General features: G+C 42.2%; 1 protein-coding gene across 1 annotated transcript in view; it reads left to right on the top strand.

The window, feature by feature from the left end:
• The window catches only part of Cntnap5 (contactin associated protein like 5), a 930,940-nt gene that overhangs the window by 276,560 nt on the left and 641,883 nt on the right, over positions 1-12,497 (top strand). The window lies entirely within an intron of this gene.

The following is a 12,497-nucleotide window of genomic DNA, read 5'->3' as shown; positions in this document are numbered from 1 at the left end:
TATAATTTTTTTTCTATTAGGGAACTTGATTTAATTTTACCTCCCTCCCTGCCCCTCCGTGCAACATTAAACTGGGAACACTTCCCAGTATTTCCAAAAATCTTTAAGAAATTATTTCTTTTAAAGTGTTCAGTAGATTTTGAGCCAAAAAGCTTTAGTTTTTGAAGCTTTTAGAAAATTATGATTATTCAAAACAACACTTGCAAAGGACTATAATGAAATTTATTCCAACAAAAGCAAGGCAGGAACTGAAGAAATTAAATGATGAACACTTAAATGTGTACAAATTTAATTTTAAGGATCTCTAATTGCATTTTGCAATCTTTTGACTTCTGGGAAGAATATTTTATTGTGGCTCCTATTTTTAATTAGGTGAATTCATATTCTGAATCAGAAGGGAATGAAATTGAGGAAATCTATGATTTTACATAAATCTAAATCTAATAATACTTTTGAGAGAACCATAGAGGCAAATTATTTGACTACTTTTATTGTATAAATATATCAGAGCAATATTGTAAAAAGGTATAAACACTCTGGGTAAAGTAGCTCAGTTTAATACTTTAAAATTTTGGAAAACTATCAAGAGCACCCTCAGTTTGGTAAGTGTGCCGTGGCACGGCCAGACCCCTTAGCAGCGTAGCGAGGTCCTGTCAGACACGCGCTTAGGCTGCAGAGCTCTCCCCAGCCCAGGAGAGGTACTTTCAAAACCAAAAATGTTGCTCTCTGGAGTGAAGGCTGGAGTGAGAAATCAACAATTTCATGCACCTACATTACAAATTGTAATCTTGAAACAAATTATAAGCAATTTTATTTTAGATATTTGTCGTATTGAAAAACTAGCTCCAAAAAAAAAAAAAAGAAGAAAAGAAAAACTTGCTCCTAATAAAAATGAAATCATAGCATGGTATAAAGGCATAGGACAAAGGCACTATTTAAAGTAATGAACAAGAGCGGGCAGCGGGTTGCACCTCTGTCATTCCTGAGCTCTGGGAGGGTGAGGCAGGAGACACAAGTTTGGGCAGCCTTGTGGCTTAGCAAAGCCCTAAATCAACATTTAGAAAAATGAAGAAGGTGTAGTTAAGTGGCTCAGTGTGAAGGCTCTGGGTTCAATATCTTTTTTTACAACAAAAATGTAAGAAATACATAATAAGAATATGTATTTTGAGGTCCAGGGAGATGGCTCAGTAGAAAAAGAGCTTGTCTGGCAAGCTCAAGGTCCTGAGTTCAATCCCCAGTTCCACAAAAAAAAAAAAAAAAAAAAAAAAAAGCATGTTGCTTATTTTAGTACCAAGCCTTTGCAAAACCTATTGGAATGTACTAATTTTAATTTTATCTTTTAGAAATTATCATTACAGTTAGAGGTTTTCTTTCCTTAATTTAAAAAACCACCAGTAAAATAAAATCAACTTGTTATTTAATCAATAAGCATTTAAAATTTTTTTTTTTAAAAATTTAACCATGACTGCGTATCACCTCTTTCATGATAGGCAGGAAGGTATTTAAACTTTCCCTTAAGGTACTGCATTTAGGATAGTGTTGATTTCCTCTACTGGAATCCATGTGAAGTGGGGTCTTTTCTATCAGGGATCCTAATCATTTTTGTATGCACAGCCCAAGCAAGTGCAAAGCTAATCATTTTGATGGGTTAGATCGCAAGTAGAGAAATTTCTGAATTTTTTAATATAAAAAAAATTAAGCTAAATTGTGAAGCCCTTTGAAAGGTGCTTGCTGAATATTAAGAAGTAATAAAAATACAATATATAATTTAAAAAATAAAAGATTTTAAACAACTGAAAGAATGGCAGCGACAGGGTTTATGGGAAGATAATGTGATGCAGATAATGTGAGCAGTACTTCTGGAAATTATCTGAGAAGGATTCTAATTTCTCTTCAGTCAATTATATTTTAAAATCAAAAGCAGTTCTTGGGCCTTTGCCATGTGTGAGGCATTATGCATAATGGTATAGCTATCAAGCTGCAGTGCAGACAGACCTGTCCTAAGAGGCTTTTCCTGGGAACAGCTGGAAGACGCACACAGAGGTAATCACCAGGAACACCTGCCGCTGTGGCCACAGCACGGGGACAGAGCCCCAGGTCCCCCGCTGGGGCAGGAAGCCTTGCATGGGGGGCAAGGAGGACATCGGCAACACGAGATTGAGTCCTGGTTCTCACATGGCCAGACCTGGGCTTTCCAAGATCTGAGGACTTGCGCAGTGGGTTCCAAGATGCACGGCCTCCAGGAGGCGAGGGCAGGAGGGTGCCAGGCTGTGGGGTCACAGTGGCTGAGTGTCCCTTGTCCTGCTGCAGTGTTAACTTGCAGTTCATGGTTACAGCTGTCACATCTCCCTTCATTCCATACAAAATATTCATGTAAGATACGTTTGCTGATAGTTTACTACCTATCGATGAATCCCTCTGCCAACCCCTAAATACCCAGAGCCCTCAGGGAAGGAGGACAGCAAGGAAAACATTACAGGACAATTTTGAATAATGCCTGGTGTTATGAAATAAATAAAGCAGATAATTTTAAGAACTAGAAATAGATACTGCACAAAGAGGAAAAGCCTTAGGGGTTGGAACTAGATATGTCCTTAGAAGTCAGGAAAGGCCTTTCCGAATAGGTGATATGTGGACCCAGCATCATTCTAAGAAGGCTTCAGCTGTCTTTACTACTGTTGAACATCACCCAGAAAGCAGGCATGACAGAATGACAAGGGCCAAGGCCCTGAGGTGGGGCAAGCTTATCTAGTTCTTTGAAAAACTAGAAGTGAAACAGAGACCACCGTGGGCACAAAGGGCAGGCGCACTCCTTAACTCAGGAGCTGCTATCCACTGAAAATACGCCCCAAGTATTCTGCACCACCTTTTCTCTCCAAAATAATCTTCTCAGTCCCCCAAACCAGGTGCATCATTACCATTGGGGCACCTCCACCATAGCGTCTCCAAAAATAAACAGGATGAGAAAATAAAACTGTCAAGGATCATCACAGAGGGACAGAGCAAACAGATTCCTTAGCCGCTTCTCATTAAAATGTGATTGGTGTTTTCTTCTGAGACAGTCAGGTGCTCAGCACTGCTTTTGCTAAAGCAGGGATTCTCACCTTAACTCGCCAATACCCAGTAGGTAGCTAAATAGCAAAGGAAGCCTGGCTTTCCCTTTGTCTTTTACTGCCTTCAAACTGTGGGTCAGATCCTTGCTCTTTCTGTACCTAGAATGTGGATAATTTAGAGAGTATCTGTCTAAAGGGTTGATTAGCTCAAAATTAATCTAAACCGTCTGCCTCATTCTCTTCAAGACTAGTGGGACACTCAGCTGTGCACCATATTTACCTGCAGCATGGTGCCTAGGGGATCCAGCCACTGCCCTAAACCTGTAGTCACTCTGGATTCCTGCACAACCCACACAGCTGTGACCCCACCTCCCCAAAGAGCAGCAGCCATCTAGGGAAAACAGAACGCCCCTCCAACCTAAGGCTTCCCCCAAGGCTAGGAACCCACCACACCACACCATGATATTGTTCTCTTTTCTTTGTTAACTGGATTCATTGACTTATGGCAGAACTGTGCCTCTTGTCTTAATGGACAGAGGTGGGCCACCTTTCAGCTCTCAGACCCCCAATCTAAATAAAATCCCTTAGTGTTTTCTCTTGCTTTCCAATCGAAGTTTTTGCCAGTAAAGTCAAGCTGATTGACACAGTTTCCACCGTGATTGAAGTGGAGACAGTCCAGGGCTGGTGACAGAAGAAAACTGGTACCTAAAGCTTAGGAATAAAATAAGAACAAAGGGAGAGAAGAAAAGAATGAAGAGAGTTTTAGGCCAGAACACACCTAAGGCTAAAGTGAAGGGGCTGAGTGTGAGGATAAGTGCTAGGGCAAATTTCATAGGGAATCGTTATGATTGAAGAAGCCCATTTATTTTTACATAATAAAGAGGATGTCCCTTCATGCTGTCCTCCCTCTATGGAGGGGATGCGTGCCTCGTGTGACATGCGCTTCATTCTACTTAGGATTTGAAACGCTGTGTATAGCGTGGTATAAACTAGAGGGTACGTCTTCAGATGCTCCTCAAGGCTTTTTTGTTTTTAACTAGCTATGAAGAATATTTTAAAACTACTTTTTGCTGAGAAAGATGTTCTTCTCTCTCCATTTTTAAGGGAGCCTTTCATGGGCAGCAGCCACCAGTGCAGATGGACAGCAGGGCAGAGAACATCTCGGCCCTGCCAGGCTCAGCCTTGCCCTCCGAGTGGGTCAGGAAGCCTTGCAGGTGACAATTCCTAAGCCCATTATTGTTCCAGAACTGAGCTAATTTCCTTCTGATTGTCCTTATGTCAGTGGTTACCACTGTTTGGACTTTGATTGATTCTCCCTCAGCCTTTTTCAAGGAGGTAATCATCTGCCTGAAATGAGCAATTACAGAGATTCTGCTGGCAATTAAAAGTAGCTAAAATTTGCAGATCATCTTCTCCCATGTAGTTTGCCTTTGATCCAAAAACCAAAGCCTCGGGCTTGGTGTGTAGCTTAGTGGAAGATCGTGTGCTTAGCCCATGGGAAGCCTTCAGTTCAATTTCCACCACCCCAGAAAATAAAAGTAATTTGTGAAGGTCTAAATGATTATACACATTCATGCAATGTTCTCTCAACATTTTGATCTGTTCTCTGCTTTTCTACATGTCTGCTCTACTAATTTTGCTGATGTCATAAGCATCGCTATTCAGTAGATCGGAATGCTGGGACCTGTGCTTTCTTTAAATTTACTGAGTAATTAAAGTTAGCTACCACAGCAGAAAAACAACTTTGAAGTCTGGGTGGCTGAAAGCCACAAAATGTAGTTGCCAAGTCTCCCACCATGTGACTGTGTGGCTGTCCCCCACCTTGCCCCCTGCCATTTGCAGAAAGCATCTGTGAAGCGTCTGTGGCAGAAAAAATACAATGGGAGTGCGCCCTGCTCCCAGCTCCCAGAACTTGCACCTGATGCAGGGCTCAACAGTGCACTGGCTTCCTGACTGAGAACAAATGACAACATGAAATGCTCAGTAATCATTGCTTTTCTCACCTTTGGGCCTGCTGTCACTAAATGCCTGCTTCCTACCCTCACAAAGGGCATTCCCATGCATGCCCTCTCCTCTTTCCACCCGCTGGTACCACACTATCCTTCCATATCTTGTCACCTGTGCTTCTGGAAGGCACCCAGAAACACCCAACAGTGCGTCTACTTCCCAGTCCTGATGTCCATTGGTTTATCTACAGAGTGTGGGTATGACCATTCCTGAAATAAAGATCATGAATCTCCCAAAACTAAAATAAATATCTCCTTTCCTTGATACACATCATCACTGAGGATGACATGTCTCCATACATATGCATCATTATGGTTTATGTCTAGAAGACCCCAAGCTCTCATGCACTCAGAGGTGAGATTTTGCAGGGGCCTTAGATCGTGGGGTGTGACAGTCATCGGTGAGTTCCTCCTCAGATGGTTTTTATAGCTGCATGTGATGTTGGGCCAGAAAAAGTTTATCCCCCTCCCCTTCCCTTGATCACTCTCTTTTCCCTTTGCATGAGCTGTTTGTATTCTGTCATGCTGCTGTGCCTTGGAGCCTTCTGACTACAGACTGAAACCTCCTCAAACTGAGCCAAAGTAAACCCTTCCTCCTTTAATTTGTGAGTGGTGAATATTGAATCTTAGACACAAAATGTCAGGTTTCATCAGCAGCGGCAATGGCAGCAGAGAAGCAGAAATAAAAAGGGAAGGGAGCCTTCATTATCTCTGAAGATATGGAAAGTGTCAAGGGCAGAGAGATGGGCAGATCCTCTGAACTGAGACAGGGAGGATGAACTTTTGCTAGGAGTGGAGATTGAGGGGCAGGTTCAGTGACAAACAAGGAGCTGATTGGGCACTCCTTGTGTGGGCGGGAAAAGTAAGAGGAAGCTGTACCCAGGGCTGGAGTTAGGGACTAGGAGGAAGCAATGGTCACTGGGATGATAGGCTGTTGATTTAGGGATGTAGCCATGTTGAATCAGGGCCATGATAAATTTACGTTTGTGCTTGGGCTGTAACCATATCAAAAACAAGTAGCTAAGATCTACATATACACACATACTTGAAGAGTGTAGGTGGAAAAGACACAGAATGGCTGCAATAGACACTGCTTTTCATCACAGGGAGGTGACAGTGACTTTGCTGTAGTTTATATCATGAACATCTCCCATGAATCATGCACTCAAGACTTGGTTGCCAGTGCTCGGTGCTCCTGGGAAATGGTGGCACCTTTGGCACTGGCAGCCTGGTGGGAGAGATTGAGGTCATTGGTTACATGCACTTGAAGTACTGGGATCCAGCTCTTCCACTCTTTGGTTCCTTACACCCTGAGGTCCATAGTCTTCCCCACAATGCACTACTATCATGATATACTAGACCAGCAATGACCCAAAGCCATGATACCCAGAGACTGTGAAGTGATTCCTCTAAAACTAAAAGTCAGTATAAAGCTTTTTCCTTATCAAGTTGATGATGTGAGTATTTTGTCACAGTGAGAGAAATCTGATATGGCCTCCAAGAAACTCAAGCCAGAGCTCAACGTGTTGACATTCTTCTGAATTACAAGATGAAGACTTTATTTCCTTGCCAGGGCAGCTCCTTCCTGTGTCATCATCTAGACCCTCAGATATCTTTCTAGAAGGTTCTTTCCTATGGTTATGACCACTTATATCCCCCTCTGTGGCATTAGATGAAATGGGCATTGGTGGACAAACCTACTCTGAGAGCTTTTTCATATCATTTTCTGCTCAAATATATAACTTTAAAGAATCTTTTAAGGCTTATAAAGACCTTTGTTTCAAATTTTTGTTGTGTTTAGTAAAATATTTACCTCAAAAACTTCTTTGTGCCAGTGCCATACATCTAAATTCTTTAGAAAATGTTTACCTTGTCTCTGCAACCCTCACCCCACAAAGCCTGCCTCACTCACCCTAGTTACAAATACCCTGTCCAGAGACGTGTATGGCACTTAATGGGACATTTGCAGACAGCTTCTTTACATTATGGAGAGGTTTTGCTAGAACTGCTTCCTCGGAGTCTGTAAATTACTATGCTTCCTTTTGGATACTTAGATATCTGGATACTGCATTTATGTATTTTTTCAATCAGAAAATTCCAATATTTCTATCATCTGTGGATTTCTTTTGTTTCTGTCCACAATCTGCTAAATGTCCTACTGAGGTATTTTCTTCTAAATGTTACTAAGCACAGCGAATACCTATTGCCTATTCTAATTTTCAGCTTCTTCTCTTAAGACACAGGTCCACTGTGTACATAATTTGACTTCTACCTTTCTAATTTACTTCTTTTCACTACTACCGAACACTAATGTCTTTCTCTCCTACTTCTAATAGTAGATTCCTTCACTCCAGCATGAATCCTTAAGCCACACCACACCTATCTGCATATCCCTCCTCCTTTCTCTCTCTTTTTCTTTCTGCAGAAATGCTTCATTTCAAGGTATTAAATTTTGGCTGTTGGCCTAGTACTTAATACAAACCTCACATGAAAGACAGAGTTGTAAATCTCAACACTGAGTGTAGCCATGTACCCCTTAGCATATGGTGAGGCAAACTTGGCACTTTGCCCCCTCACCTTCGGCCACTTGCTGGACTGCAAGGGTGCTGAGGTCACATGTGCCTTGGGGAAGGTGTGAAGCGACTTTCAATTTGAACCATTTCTTTCTGGAAGTGATGCCTCGCTTTCTTGCCTGTGTCTCCCCATGTCTAGCTTGATAGTAACAGTGAAATTCAAAAGTGGCTGAGAAGTTTAGGAGCCACATGTAACATTTGGTCAGGGCGGGCCCAGGTGACTCTATGGCAAAAATTTTTCTTCTTGAAAACTTGCAATCCATAATTTGATGGTAACTTCAACTTCCTCTCAGAAGTGAAATGACAAAGTTCTGATGCTGCAGCTGTGTGGACAGAAAATAGTGGGCATGCACTTGTCTTCAATTACCCTGGTTCCCTAGCGCTTCCTCCTAGGTTAGGTTTAGTGCATACAGACATCTGTTTCCTCATCCTATAAACATTATCACTGAGCCCAAACATTTCAGGAATCAAGTAATTACAAAATAGCAAAACTAAATATAATAAATTTAGAGGACAGGGTGTCACATCCTATAATCCTGGCATTCTGAGAACCTGAGGCAGGAAATTTGCCACTTCAACCCTGATTTAGCAACTCTCTCTAAAAATAATTTTCAATGATGTGATTCAGTGCAGTGTCTCTGGGTTCAATTCCTGGTCTCATCACATCAATAACAATCAGATAAACTTTGACAAGTGCTACAGAAGCCTACATCAGTTACTTCTCCAATTCTATGGGACATAAAGGATCTGCCAGTGAGACACTGGTGCCGAGAATGGAGATAGAAGAGCCATGTGGAGATAGGAGAAGAGAAGTGCATTTCAGGTTATAGAACAAAGTCCACTCAGAGGAACATGGGTGCTCGGAATGACAGAAGGTGCTCAGGTCTGGCCTGATACCCAGAAGGAGTGACACAGGCAGGAGGAAAAGTAGTTAGTGGAGATAGAAGGCCAGAGGACCATAGTCAGACCTTGCTGTAGATGCTTAGGAAAAAGGAGAACACATCAGGCCTTTGCCTTCCTCCAAGCAGGAAGAAGTAGGAAGTGGGACTTTCCTGGAGCCCAACAACATCTTTTCAGCAGCCTCATTCTCCATCTGGTTTTACAGAGGTAACTAGAGGCCCAAGATTTGTGGCTGTTGTGGCTTTAATGTGGAACACAAGGTGGGGATGGAGCCCGATGTGAGGAGGAGAGTTGCACATCAGATTCGGTGACAAGAATAGTAACACAATTGTATTGTAGCTCTAATGTGTTTTTGCTTTAGAAAGAAATACATCCTTGTCTCATCTATCTTTCTCTCATTTCTGGGACAAAGTACACAACACCCAGAATTAAAAAAAGAAAAAGTTGATCTAGCCCAAAGTGTGTGGAGGAAGCAGTCCATACCCAGCTGGCTCCAAGACAGAGTGGCACAGGGCAGAGGGCAACAGTTGATGGCAGCAGAAAACAGTAAAGAGCAAAGAGAGGAACAGTAGCTGTAGCCTCTCTCCTTTCCTTGTAAGCAGGCTACCAGGGGACAGGGTTGACGACCTCGAACAATGTCCATGCCCTGCTCTTGCAAAGGATGGGGAGGCTTACAGGTAAGAACCGTGGCTGCCAGCTGAGTCACTTAATAAAACTTCCGAACTTCTCAACCAGTACCTTTCTCAAACTGCATACAAGGTATCAAAGTAATTGGGGCCAGGGAGATAGCTCAGTTGAATAAGTGCTTGCCTGGCAAGTTCAAGGGCCTGAGTTCAATCCCCGGTTCCGCACACACAAACAAAAAAGTTAGTTACAGCTTTATAAACTAAATGAGTTTCTTGAGGAAGTTATAGCGTTGAAGGACAGCCTTCTTTGTTAGCCAGCTTATGACTTAGCAGTTAGGCCATTAGGCTCTGCACATATTATAAGCACATTGATCTGTAACTGCTAGAAGCACTAATTCCTTCACTTTAACGATGAACTCTATAACACTTCCAATTGACACCGCATGAATCTTTATTTTCCTTGCAGAGGCAGTATGTAATCTCCAAAAATTGGACAGCTGTACTTACTAAACCAAGTGTGATATTGATTAATCTCATAAAACTATCATGCCTTTTGCAATTTTTGAACTAACATTGTGCTATCTATTTTGTTCCTTCTCATCACACTTCCGTTCTCATTCCTCCTCCTCAGACGAAAAGGGAGGACATCATGAAAGGATTCATGGACACGGTGGTAGTCCTGACTCTTCTAGTAAATTTTATTAATATTATTTTGGAAAATGTTTCTTCATTCATTACCTACACTGCCTTGTTAGATAATTCTGCCCAGCTTTCTTCCTGCTTTTTGCTCTACCTCACGTGGTCGTACTCTACTCCATGCGGGCCGGTGTTCATCTGCTCACACAGGTCTCCTCCAGCTCTTCTCCAAGGAGCTTCTTCTATTTATGTCATTTTACATCCTATCCCACTTCGTGGTACCATATTGGGTCTACGGTGATACTGCTACTATGTTTTTCTTGACATTATGTTTTGATCTTGTTGGTGGCTAATTTATAGGTCCAAGTTAGGAACTCTATTCAACATAATTCAGGGAAAATATCTATCATAGATGGCACCTTAAGAGAAAATTTCACTGAAGTGGATTGTTAAAGTCTGTTATGACTTGTGTCTAACTGACCCCCTCAAAGCCTCACATGGTCATAGATGGGGGCTTTTCAGAGGTGGCTGCATTGAGAATTGGTAGGCTGGGATTGATTCATGGTGCAGTTCTAGGATTAAGGACACTAGCATCAAGGATGTGAGTGCTGCCTGCTCTAAGGAACCTGCCCCACAGAAAGAGCTGTGGTCATGCCTCGCTTGCTTTTCCATCTTGTGCCTACAGTGGACTGTTTATCCTCTGGGGTGCTTGTCTGACAGAACACCCTGCCACAGCACCAACCAAGGACTGAAACGTCTGCGAACTGGGAGCCCAGCCTTTCTCCTTTAACTTTGGGTGCTGGTTATCGTGTCTCAGCAATGTGAAAGCAGCCAAGGCAAAGATACTACTCATCCTCCACATGTATACTGAATCCTTAAGTCCTATACCTGTGTTTGCAAATGGGACTTTTAAGAGTATAACTGGATGTAATCCAGTACGAGGACATAGCTAAAGATCACCATCTTTAAGTCAAGGAGAAGATTGAGCAGGAACTAAATAAACTAGGTCCTTCACCTGGGATTCCAAGGGTTCAGAATTGGGAGGAAAAAATGTTGCTTATTTACACTGATCTGTTGGTACCCTGTGATGGCTGAGCTAGCATTTGCACAGATTGGGAGGGGAGAGGGGGAGGGGGAGGGGGAAGGGAGAGCCAGGAGAGAGAGAAGCGAGAGAGAGCGAGCGAGAGAGAGAGAGAGAGAGAGAGAGAGAGAGAGAGAGGAGCAAACAAGAGAAAGGGCAGAAGAAGAGGGAGAGAAGAAAAGGGGATTTCCTTTCACTCTGTTTCCCACTGATGTTCCCCTGTCCTCCATCTTTATATTTGTTCTGTCCCACACCAAAGTGGTTCTTGGCCTGCATGTGCTTTATGGTCTTCTCAATATAGAAAGTGGTCCAATCGAATTCTTTCTTCATCCTGTGGGAAATATTTCTGTCCTCTAGGACTCTATCCTGTAGCTCATCTTTGTAATATCCAGAGCATCCTCCTAGGGACTGAATTCTATTATTATTATTACCATTATTATCATCATCACTATTATTACTAGTAGTATAAGTAGTAGCAGCAGCAGTGGAGGTAGTATTTTGACGAAATCCATTTGGTCTTTGCCTGCATGAAGGTATGCATGCCGAGCCACTGTCTCCATCCTCTGCCATCCACTGCGGCCAGTCGCCAGCTGTCTCACTTCCCATTGGACACACTGCTTTGAGGAAACACCTTCCCCCTCCCTCAACACAGCACCAAGGAGCTCCGTCACTTTTTCATTTGTTCCTAACGCCTCCTGTGCTCTATATTATTGTGTTGGGAAGAGGAGGGCAGCAATCAAGTCTGACTTCATGGGATGACTCCAGCAGGCCAGGGGGGTGTGGACGCTGAACTAATGTGTTTTGAAAGATATACATGAAGATCTGTGTATTCAGACATGGCACGTTTTCTAAATGCAATTTTTCAAGACTAGAGGGCTCCACCTTGCAAACTCTGTGCAGATGTTCCAGCAGACGCAGCCGCAGCTTAGCTGTACCAGCAGCCATGCCAACGTCTGACCCTCTTCTGAGGCGAGAAGCAGCTGTTGATGTTTCACAAACAATCAGTGCAGGTGTTCAATTTAGAAACAACAATTACTAAAATTTCTTGTTCTTCTTTCTATGAAACACTAACACTTAAAGCAGAGTGTAGTTTCTAGCTATTCATGGTACAGGAAAAAATATACATTATTGGAAAGAATTGAAAACAATTGAAAAGCGTCTTGTTTGGGCTCAATTTTTCTAGCATAGTGAAGTCACTCACATTTCTGGATCATAATCATAATCATTATAATGCATTCTGCTGGTGCCAGGAACTATGTTCAGTGCTGGAGAGAAACTATGAGCAGAACATAATCTCTGATTTTACAAATTGTATCCCCTGGCAATTGGAATAATTAAGAAAATAATTATGCAAATCATTTGAAACATATGGTGGCCTAGGCCTGTAATCTCAGCACTCTGGGATGTGAAGGCAGGAGAACTGTAAATTCCAGCACAGCTTGGGCAAATTATCAACATAGCGGGACTCTGTCTCAAACTAAAACTAAAACAAAATAAAACAAAGCAAAGAAAAAAAAAAAGCAGAAACATAAGTAGTTGTAATTATTTTGTGGAAAAGAATTGTTTTGTGATGAATAATTCATATGATGAGTAACAAACCTAGACTAGGAAATCACAAATTC

The sequence above is a fragment of the Octodon degus genome, unplaced genomic scaffold, assembly GCF_000260255.1.
Source record: "Octodon degus isolate 3935 unplaced genomic scaffold, OctDeg1.0 scaffold00014, whole genome shotgun sequence".
Lineage (NCBI taxonomy): Eukaryota > Metazoa > Chordata > Mammalia > Rodentia > Octodontidae > Octodon > Octodon degus.
The sequence above is the reverse complement of the archived record's forward strand: the minus strand, read 5'-3'. Positions and strand labels throughout refer to the sequence as shown.